Genomic DNA, 10,870 nt, shown 5'->3' on the forward strand with positions numbered 1-10,870 from the left:
TTTGTAATTTCCAGTCAATTTCTCTTTACTTGTAGCAAATCACTAACAGCATTGAATCCACATTCTACTAAATAAGACGATGGAAAATGTAACAATAGTTCCCTTGCTAAAGTAGTCAAGTTTGGGTATTTCTTTTCGATCTCGTTAGATAACCACATCATGGTTTCTTTCACTTTGAACAGAGTTTTCACAGATTCATCATGTTGCAACTGAGATAACTCCTCTTGGTATCGCACTGGAACTTCAGATAAGTCCACCACCAATGGCTGAGTTAACCAAGAGAGAAAATCCATTGCCTTTAAATCACAAAATCTATCATTGAAGTTGGTAACCAACATTTTCAAATGGTCAAAAATGATGTTTGTAGCAGCATTAATTACCTCACACTTATTGACTGAAATTTCTTGCAGAAATGTTTCTTTGGCAAAATTCTAGAAGTGTCATGAACTAGCGTCATATTTGCTACTTTAAGTTGCTTGTTCAATGTACTAAGTTACTCAAAAATAACTGTCAAGTAATTCACATAAGCTTTTCCATCTGTTGTTAGCAAGAGCTTTTTTTCAGGTTTGTCCTTCAAAAACTCGCTGATGAGATCAAACAGTTTCATAAACCTTTTGAAGCAGTTTCCTTTTGACAACCACCTTACTTCAGTGTGAAGCAATAATCTCACATGTTCTGCATTTTTATCAACACAAAACTGCTCAGACAGACATTCACATTTGGCATTAGCTTTGATGGCATTGATACACTTGTTACGGAGTCCAGAGGACCCCAAAACCCAGCAGCAATAGATATGCACCATGATAAAGGGTTACTTAAATAAAGTTGCTTTTTATTATCTTTGCATATGAAAACAGAATCAAACTTTAACTTATTACTACCAACTTCCTTAACTTCCTTAACCCCCTCTAATTCTAAGTGCACATGTGCGTTATAAGTGTAGAAAAGTTCTTTGATTCACAGTCCAATGTCATTGGTTGCAGGCAATTCTTGTATTGTGCACAGAAGTTAGCATTAATAAAGTTCACCAGGCTTTGGTGCTTAAAAGGCAAACGGTTACCTCTCAGGAGGGTTCTTTTTGGTTTTCAGAGAGAGATTCCTTTTGATCCAGGACATCCGCACCTGATTCCTTTTTAATCAGTCTTGATGACAAAACTTGCTCTCTTCAGGGTTCTCCAGATGATCCCCTTTCTTTCAGGTCACCACACAGTTCCTTTCAGACAGCCAGTCTTTTCCTTTGACCAGGCAGTCTTCCAAAGTTTGCCAGCTTGTTCCTCTCTTCTCTTTCTCACTCCCTCCCTCTCTGAGAGCAAAGTTGTTCTGCCTCTGCCTGCAAAGATCACATGCTCTTCCAGGCAAGCTGCTGCTATACGTTGCTACTTTGTTGCCTTTTGCAAAATAGCACTCTACAAAAGTCCTGCAAACATTCTGTGTTTTAAAATGTTTGTGTGTGACCTGCTCTAACTATCATCCCAAACCACCTCTAAATACTCTGTCACACACTTGATCACAGAATGCAGGATCTTATGAAGAACAAAGGAAACTTTCTTGGCCACTAAGTTTTCTCTGTGGATAACTGAATGCACAACAAACATGTTTGGATTTTCATCCTTCATTAATTTTAAACAACTTGTTTTTTTTTTTAATCCATCGTCACAGGTGCACCATCTGCAGCACCAGATATAATGTTTCCTTTTAGCATTTCATTTTCATCAAATAATTTTTGAGCTTGCTGTAGATATCAACTGCAGTAATGGTCGTTTCTAATGATTCACAAAACAACAACTCTTCTTGAAACTCTTCCTAATCAATATATCTCACATATGCCAATTACAGAGCCTCTACTGTACGGTAGATTCATCCAGTTGTATTGAGAACTTTCGTGATTTCAACTTCTCAATAACTTGTTTTTCAACATCTTGACCCATGTCATCTATTCTGTTGCAGACAGTACTATTACTCAATGGCATTGCTCAGACATCTTTGTCATCCTTTTGTAGAATTGTATTGAGAAACAGATATTGTAGGTTTAATCAGTTTCTCCTCAATCGTATGATTCTTCCCATGTTTTGCTATCAGCAGAGAAATTTCAAACCTAACTTCAAGGGTATGATTCAGGGCTGTAGTTTGTGCAGCAAATAATGAAGTGATTTTTGATCTATTTTCAAACTTCTCTTTCAGTGATTTAACATATTCCAATTTCGAATTAACATGGTTAAGATGTTTTATCCTCAAATAAGCTTCAAGATGACCTGCATTGATTCATTTGTTGAAGTCTGTTGGTATAATAGCAAAAAGGTGCATGTTCATCATGCACAGCAGGTACAAACCCAAACTTCAAGATCTCCACTGAATATTGACAAACTTTTTGCTTGCTTGGTCTGCTCATTTTGAATATACAATCGTGCAAGCTCCCTGAAACAGGTTAATTGATATTTTAATATGTCCTAGAATTGAAAAATGTAATAAAAGTAATGGTCGATTCAAAGGAAGAATACTGACCCCCAAAAAACATGAAAAAAATACTAGAACAGTTTCTGACTTTTTCTCGCAGAGAGTGTATCAAAACTGCGTTAGCCTCATGCTTTACTTGCTGGGGTCCCTCCATTTTTTCCACTTTTGGCTGGCACCTCAGGCAGACCCCCCCTCCTTGTCACCCCCTCCCCCCTGCACCAATATTCTAGTGCACAAAAATGCACTACTGAATTGAAAAAGTAAAGGCGTATAGATGGACACATGATTGTTGAGATAATTTGGAATCCTCATCACCAATGAGATCATTTGGAATGGATGATAATAAGACTGGTCAGAAAAAATATAATTATAACGTTAACCAAGGATTACAACAGTTAAAATAAAAGAAACAACAGAAACACGTTATGAAAATAAAAAAATAAAATAATTTTACTTGGAAGTTACTACAGTTGTGTTGTACTGACAGATGTGCCAAGTCACATCTTTCAAACCAACATAACAAGCTTATTTTTTACAAACCAACTTTTTAATTATTTCCCAATATGTTCCTATGCTCCAATAAAATGTTCTTAAAACCTGACCAAACTATTCCCATGCCCCACCTTGAGATTCTATGGAATAAACAGAGGAGTTTTTTCCACTCAGATGGTGATTGAAATTTATATAAATAAATAAATAGACAGGTCTCTCTCTCTCTCTCTCTCTCTCTCTGTCTCTCTCTCTCTTTCTCTCTCTCTCTCTCTCTCTCTCTCTCTCTCTCTCTCTCTCTCTCTCTCTCTCTCTAGATATATATATATATATATATTTTTCTTTGGCTTGGCTTCGCGGACGAAGATTTATGGAGGGGGTAAAAAGTCCACGTCAGCTGCAAGCTCGTTTGTGGCTGACCAGTCCGATGCGGGACAGGCAGACACGATTGCAGCGGTTGCAAGGGAAAATTGGTTGGTTGGGGTTGGGTGTTGGGTTTTTCCTCCTTTGCCTTTTGTCAGTGAGGTGGGCTCTGCGGTCTTCTTCAAAGGAGGCTGCTGCCCGCCAAACTGTGAGGCGCCAAGATGCACGGTTTGAGGCGTTATCAGCCCACTGGCGGTGGTCAATGTGGCAGGCACCAAGAGATTTCTTTAGGCAGTCCTTGTACCTTTTCTTTGGTGCACCTCTGTCACGGTGGCCAGTGGAGAGCTCGCCATATAATACGATCTTGGGAAGGCGATGGTCCTCCATTCTGGAGACGTGACCCATCCAGCGCAGCTGGATCTTCAGCAGCGTGGACTCGATGCTGTCGACCTCTGCCATCTCGAGTACCTCGACGTTATGGGTGTGAGCGCTCCAATGGATGTTGAGGATGGAGCGGAGACAACGCTGGTGGAAGCGTTCTAGGAGCTGTAGGTGGTGCCGGTAGAGGACCCATATATACATACATAAAATATATATACACACACATATTTAATATTAAAAGTTTTCCTAGTTTGGTACATTGGTTCAAGATAAAAATCTATTGATAATCTACAGTGCTGATATTTGACAGTGTATCTTTGATAATTAACAGCCTGATTTAAAAGGGCTGCAAAAGGTTATTCAAAAAGGAAGAATTTTATATGTGGTGTAAAAGAACACATAATAGTCAGCAAATTCTCCTCAGAGCACAACATGTAAATATTTGATGCTCAAGAAATGAATTTATCTTTCTAACATATTAGCTTTTCTATTCCAACTAAATTATTCATAGCCTTTAAATCTCATTCAGTTCTTTATTCCATTAAGTACTCTTCACCAAATTTTCATTATCACACTCCATCTTCTGTCAGTTCTCCTGCAGCCAGCTGTTCTCATGAAGTGCACTTCCATTGATTGTTTATCACATCTTTAATGAACTAGCAGTTTTGTAACAGGAGTGCTACTAATCTTGTCCTCATATTGTCAGAGATTATTTTGTACATTCCTCCACATGCAAAAGTAATTTCCTTAAAATGTGGCTCTATGTGCATGTCATGTTACTCCCAACAGTACGTATAATACACCCTTTTGTTTAAGTCTCTGCAAGGTAATTGCTTAAGATAGTAAAGAATAACTATTTCTTACTGTGAGATCTGTGATGCTTTATCAGTTCTTGGCTGAAGGTATATGTGATGGCAATTGCCCTTTAATTAGAGGAAAATAGAATTGTGCAGTGTGGTAGGAGGCCAATCTGCCCATTATCATCTGCTGACCATTTTGTAGAGCTATTTAATTAGTTTCTTATAATGGACAAGTTTAGAGTTTAAATATTCTGGGACACTGAGCTTTTAGGAGACAGGTAAAATTGACAAGGATGCTGAATAGTCCTGTTGAGAAAAAAATGGGATAAACAAATCAAATAAGTAGTATATGTTTGGGTGGAGCTAAGAAAAATCAAGGGGGAGAAAACTTTGATTGTAATTGCTCACAAATCCCCAAAATAGAATAAGAAAATAGGAGCAAAATTAAACAAATATTTTGTGTCTGGCTTCATGGAAGCAGAAACATAAAACTTCACAAATAATTGGGTAGTTTTACTAATTTATATTCCAGATGAGTGGTTTTCAAACTTTTACTTTCTACTCAAATACCACCTTAAGCATTTCCTATGCCATTGGTGCTCTGTGATTAGTAAAGGATTGCTTAAGGTGGTAGGTGAGTGGGAAGGAAAGGTTGAGAATCACTGCTCTTGACCTAACTGTTACTGAAATATTTTGCTTGAGAAAAATTGTCACTGGCCCATCTCCTTTGGAGTTATGAAACCATATACGTAACAAGTCAATTAACTATGATTAAAACAGTGGTTTTCAAACTTTTTGTTACCAATTACATATCACCTTAAGCAATCCCTTATTAATCATAGAACACCTGTGGCATAGGGAATACTTAAAGTGGTATGTGAGTGGAAAGAAAAAGTTTGAAACCACTGCTCTAGATTCTAGAGTAACTGAGAAGTTCAAATAAAATTGCATTTGTTAAAAATTTGAATGGGAGAAATTAATGGGACTTGAATGTCATCAACCCCCAAGATCCAATTATATGTTGCTTTGGTTTTAGAGGAAATTACCACGTCATCCTCAAAATTCTATATGATTCCATTTTAAAAGTATTTTCATACACTGGAATGAAGCAAAGATAATTCCACTGTTCTGGCAAGGTCGGAGAGTGAAAGTGAAAATTGAATGCCAATTGCCATGCCATTAATAATAGAGATGTTGGAATCTCTATCAGTAAGTAAAAGTAAGAGGGTGTTACGTGGCAGACCAGCAGCAATAAAAATTCACCAAGACAGTCTTATTGATTTTCTTTTAAAACAATATATTTTTTAATAACTACTGATAAATCTAACACATTAGTTAAATTAACCTCAAGTATGCACGAATGTACTTAGGTGTGTGTGGTATATCCAAACCATTAGAGCTTAGGCACAATTCCAAAGATCAGTCTTAGAAATCCTGTGTTGAAACGAAGACCTTTAAACTTATGCCCAGAAGTAATCATGAAGGAGGTGGCTGAGAATGAGTGCTGAAAACTCCTGTATCCTTGTCAAGTTTCTGGCTGAGAACTATCCTTTCGGACAAATGGTTGTCACAACTCCCCTTTTCCTTGTGTAGGAGAAACAAAATGTGTGGCTTCCATGATGCTTCCAAAATCCAGACACAGGTCAGTCAAAATGACCATCACAATGGATCACAATCTGATGCGGCAATTCTCCTGCTTCCTTTACTCAGATACGGGCCGATCAAAGTGATCTCTCCCTTGGTCACGGTGGTTCAATAATTCCCCTGGCAGGGAGAAGCAACTGAATTGTCCATTTCACACAGAGTCTCAGTGTTTCATGTGATGGCTGCAGATAAATAATGAATGTTTCTTTCAGTGTTCCACTTACATGACTCTCTCTCACCACCTGTGTCCTTAGATAAAGCAACAGATGTTCTTTTTCTTCATCCAGATATCAATTTTGGGTACAGTCCATCCTAAATGTAGCCATCTAGTCTTTCCACAGCTGTGAATGGTTGCAGCTAGTACTAGCCCTTAAAGTGAGAGTCATACTAAATGAAATAGGAGCTTGTAATAAAGGAAAACAATGGACCTTTCATGGATTAAGAGAAGGAAATTCTTTTTGACCAATTTGTTAGTTTTCGACATTATACTTAGCAGAATAGATATGTACAAATTAGTTATTGTGGGTTATATAAACTTTCAGATAATCCTTGATCATCAGGTGATGTACAATAATTTATTAAGCAAGATTAGGCCACATGGAATTGGTGGTAATATTCTGGCATGTGGATCAAGAAAATGTTAACTTTCAGTAAATTAAAAACTACAAATAAATAGGTTATATTTGGCTTGAGAGACTCTGACCAAATGAGTCGAAATGACCATCACAAGTTCATTTCATTAGTCCATATCAATGATTGGGATGTATCCACTTTTGCAGATAATACACAAGCAATTGGCTATCTGTGCTTTAAGTAGGATACAGAAAGGCTTCAGAGAAGTAGTTGCAGGATAAATAAATCTGAAAGATCATAGCAGAAAGAATATAATATGAAGAACATACACCTACACAGAAAACATGGAATGGTATAGTAGTTTTTCAGTCGTGAGGGATTGACAGATAATAGTATCAAGCTGGTTATGAACGCAATTAGGAATTCAAATATATATGTCAGCCTTTTTTTAAAAAGTAGATTTGAGAAGAATGGAGCATTTTATATCAATTATATACTGTCTTAGTGAGACCATATCAGGAATATTGTGCACCAGTGGTCTCCCTTCCAGAGAAAGGATATACTTGTGATGGAATTGGTGCAACAATGCTTCACCATACTGACTTTTGTGGTATAAAAGGGTTTTGTATTATGTGGAAAGAGTAACCAGACAGGGTTTCTACTCTCTGGAGCAGAAAAAGTCATCTCATCAAAATGAACATTAATAATGTACAAATGTAATTGTTGAGAGGAAGAATGCAGAGTAAATCTTCCCTCGGGTAGAACCAGAGATCACATTTTCAAGAAAGGAACTGACCATTCAATCTACGTAAGGAGAAATTCTTCAATTAGAAAGCAGTGAATCATTGGAATTCTCTGTCTAAGAGGTCATGGAGGCTCTGTATGTACAAAGCAGAGACTAATAGATTTTTAGATGTTAAGGGAACCAAAAGATGAAGTTGTACATGAATAAGAACCAAGGTAAAAGTCCTATTCAACAGCAAATCAGACTTGAGGAGCTGAATGCCTTTTTTGTATCCAATCCCTTTTTTGAAATATATCATTGAAGCTATTTCCATTTGAAGCCTTTGGTTGACACACATTTCTTCATCTCCACCTGGTTCTTCTACCAATTACACTTGGCAATGAAGGTTTTTCCTTTTGAACACTTCTGGATGTATTTTAAGAATTTTGAGCTGCTGATCACGAAATGCCTTTTAAAATTTTCCTATGATATACTCTTTTTTAGATATAACATATTTTGTGGTTTTCTGTCATATTTTAAGCGTACAAAAGCACAAAGTCCAACATGTCATTGAAAATTCATTTTCTGCATTTGCACTTGGACTTCTTCCCTGCCTATCTTGGTGCAATCAGTGTTGAAAATGGTGAAAGGTTTCAAAAGGACATTGAGACCATGAAAATGTGGTATCAGGGCAATTAGAATCCATCAATGCTGGTTGACTATTGTCGGACACTGGCATGATAGGCATCAGATGCTGAGTACAAACGAAAATCAGCGACAAAACATTTTTAGGTCAGTTAAACTAATCCAATGTGTCAGCATCATTATGCATTTAAACATGTTAAATTCAATAAAAGTTGATTTAATGTTTCTCTAACGCCCTACCTGATTCAGCAAATCTGAAAATATCTTTGTATTCAGCTTGATGTTGTCTATCATAATCCCCATTTTTTTTTCAGGAAGCAAACCTTTAGAAAATTATTGTTGAAAAGTGCTATCTTCAACTTGAATGCTCTGTTTGTCACAGCTCCTGCCTTCTATGTTTAAACGCCTTTGCGAAGGCTCTCGCTAACATCTTGTGCTCCAAGGAAACCAGTGACTGTTTTTTCAATCTCACCAGAACAGAAGGCCGTCATCCACATTACATCATCTGCTGATTCTTAACTGATATAGTGACACAGACTTTGAAACAAAACAGAATCCATTATGATCATCCAACATATTTTGAGAAGATTCTAATAAATAGTTTGCTTTCCCAACACAACCAAGTTTCATCAAACAAGTTATGTAAACAAGATTATATGAAATATCTCAATCACAAAAGGTGCAATATTGAATTGAATTATTTATTGCCACAAGCACTGAGATACAGTGTAAAGCTTTGTTTTGCATCGAATTTACAATTCTGCAGTAGATGAACCTTTGAAATTAAGAGGACTCATTTCTTCTCGGTTTCTATTTAATGGTCTGACATGTTCTCAACTAATAAACTCATTTAAACATGCTTGATATTAGTGTCCAGATAAGATTGGAAATCTAAAATAAAACTGTAACTGCTGAAAACCCTTGGCAGATCAGGCCTCAGAATCTGGAAAATAAAATGGAGCTAATGCTTCAGGGTGAAATTTGATGAAGTGTTTTCCCCCCGAATCAAAACTTGCAGCCTCAGATGATTTGTCTCACCTCTTCAGCCTATTTTAAGAGTTCTTTTATCAGAAACTGTACATGATTTTTGCTTGACCATGTAGTCTACTCTGTAAATTCCCCAAGTTATTTTCCAGCTTTCATCAACAGTGGAAACCAGATTAGATTTACCTGAAAACATCAAGCAACTCATTTCTGGCTTGCAGAACTGATCCAATTTGTTTGATTCTGTTTGTTCTTCATTGCATGGAATGAGATTTATTGCTGACGGATTTAGCCTTAGATTGAGAGGACAAAAAAAAAAATAGCAGTCCTGCTTTGGCAATGAATTATCAAGTTTATGAGCAAAATACCTCCTGCACTTTATAGCTGCTAATAATGTGCAATATATTTTTTGGAAGACTGGAACATTAGGTTTTCTAATGGAAGTAAATTGCCTTTTGCTTGAAAGGTGGGCATTTATTATTACAAAACAACAAATGCGGGAAGCAAGATAAAAGATGTTTAAAGGAACCCGGGAGCAAATGTAGCTATTCAAACCATAAGTCCTTCATTGAGATCATTGTTGACTCCATATATTTTGGCTCCTTTCCCTTAAAACCTGCAGCAATCCAAAATCTGTATCCATGAGGCAGAAGCACCAGCCGGGTTTGTTCCTGATCTCGAGTGCTAACTCTGTGCAGTTTACATGTTCTCCTTGAAACCGTGTTCTCTAATTTCCTCTGAAATTGCAGACATGCTAATAGGTTAAACAGCTTCTGTGAATTATATCTTATCTTGGGTTAGGTTAGTGGCAAAAATAATCAATTGGGGATTGATGGACAGAGAAAGTGAAGCATGGGTATTAGAGACTAAAACAACTTCCCCCCAGAAGCTTACTTGGATCTCTTGGGTTGAATGGCTTTTCTCTCCATCCTTAGTAGTTTCAGGCAGTAGTTTCTCCCTCCAACGTTTTTTACATTACCAACCTTTGATCATCTGCAGAGCTGGATATGTGGATCTTTGATATTATTATAATTTTTCATATTTTCTTTCAAATGGAAGGGTGCTATCAACCCATTGAGTTAATGCTGACTCTCATTTCCATTCCCCCTTATTTCCCTGTGATCTCAAATTCCTTTAGTTCCTTCTAATTCTCCTTTCATCCACCTTGATATTCCTTTGCCATTCACCCAGATGAGGTTGCAATGAACATGCAATGTGGGAAAACAGCAGCATCTTAGAGAAGCTCGCCCCATCACAGGTGGAACATGGAAATTCTAGTTTGTCACTATCAGAAATCAAGATTGAATTCAGATCACTTGAGCTGAGAGGCAGTAGCATTCCCTGTGTTATCAAAAAAAAAAAATAATGGACTCAGAGGCCAGCTTAAAAATGCATAAAGTTTCTGGAAATTTTATTTGTCATCTTCTCTTACAAAGAAATAAAGGCTTTGCCTCCTCGTCACCCTTTGTTAAATGCATGCCATCTTCTCAGAGAAATATTCAGAGATCAGAAAATTAAATCAATGATCATTAAAGATTTTTAGACAGCTGCTTTGTTCCGGGATATTTGTGGCTTTTTTTTACACTATGCCTGCTGTCTAAATGGTGGGGCCATTCCATCCTGGGATTTTTTCCGTCAACCAGCGCAGAGTCAGCCCTCGAACACCATCTGTGTAAAAGGAGAATCTGGCATTCCAGAACCAACGTGGGTAAGGAATATGACGTTGTGATGATGCATAATGTGTGCGATTTATCAATGCGAAATTTGAAAATTTTAAAGCAAGTCAGGATTCTGCATCTAACGGTCACAATGT

Source organism: Narcine bancroftii, chromosome 2, assembly GCF_036971445.1.
Source record: "Narcine bancroftii isolate sNarBan1 chromosome 2, sNarBan1.hap1, whole genome shotgun sequence".
Taxonomy (NCBI): Eukaryota; Metazoa; Chordata; class Chondrichthyes; order Torpediniformes; family Narcinidae; genus Narcine; species Narcine bancroftii.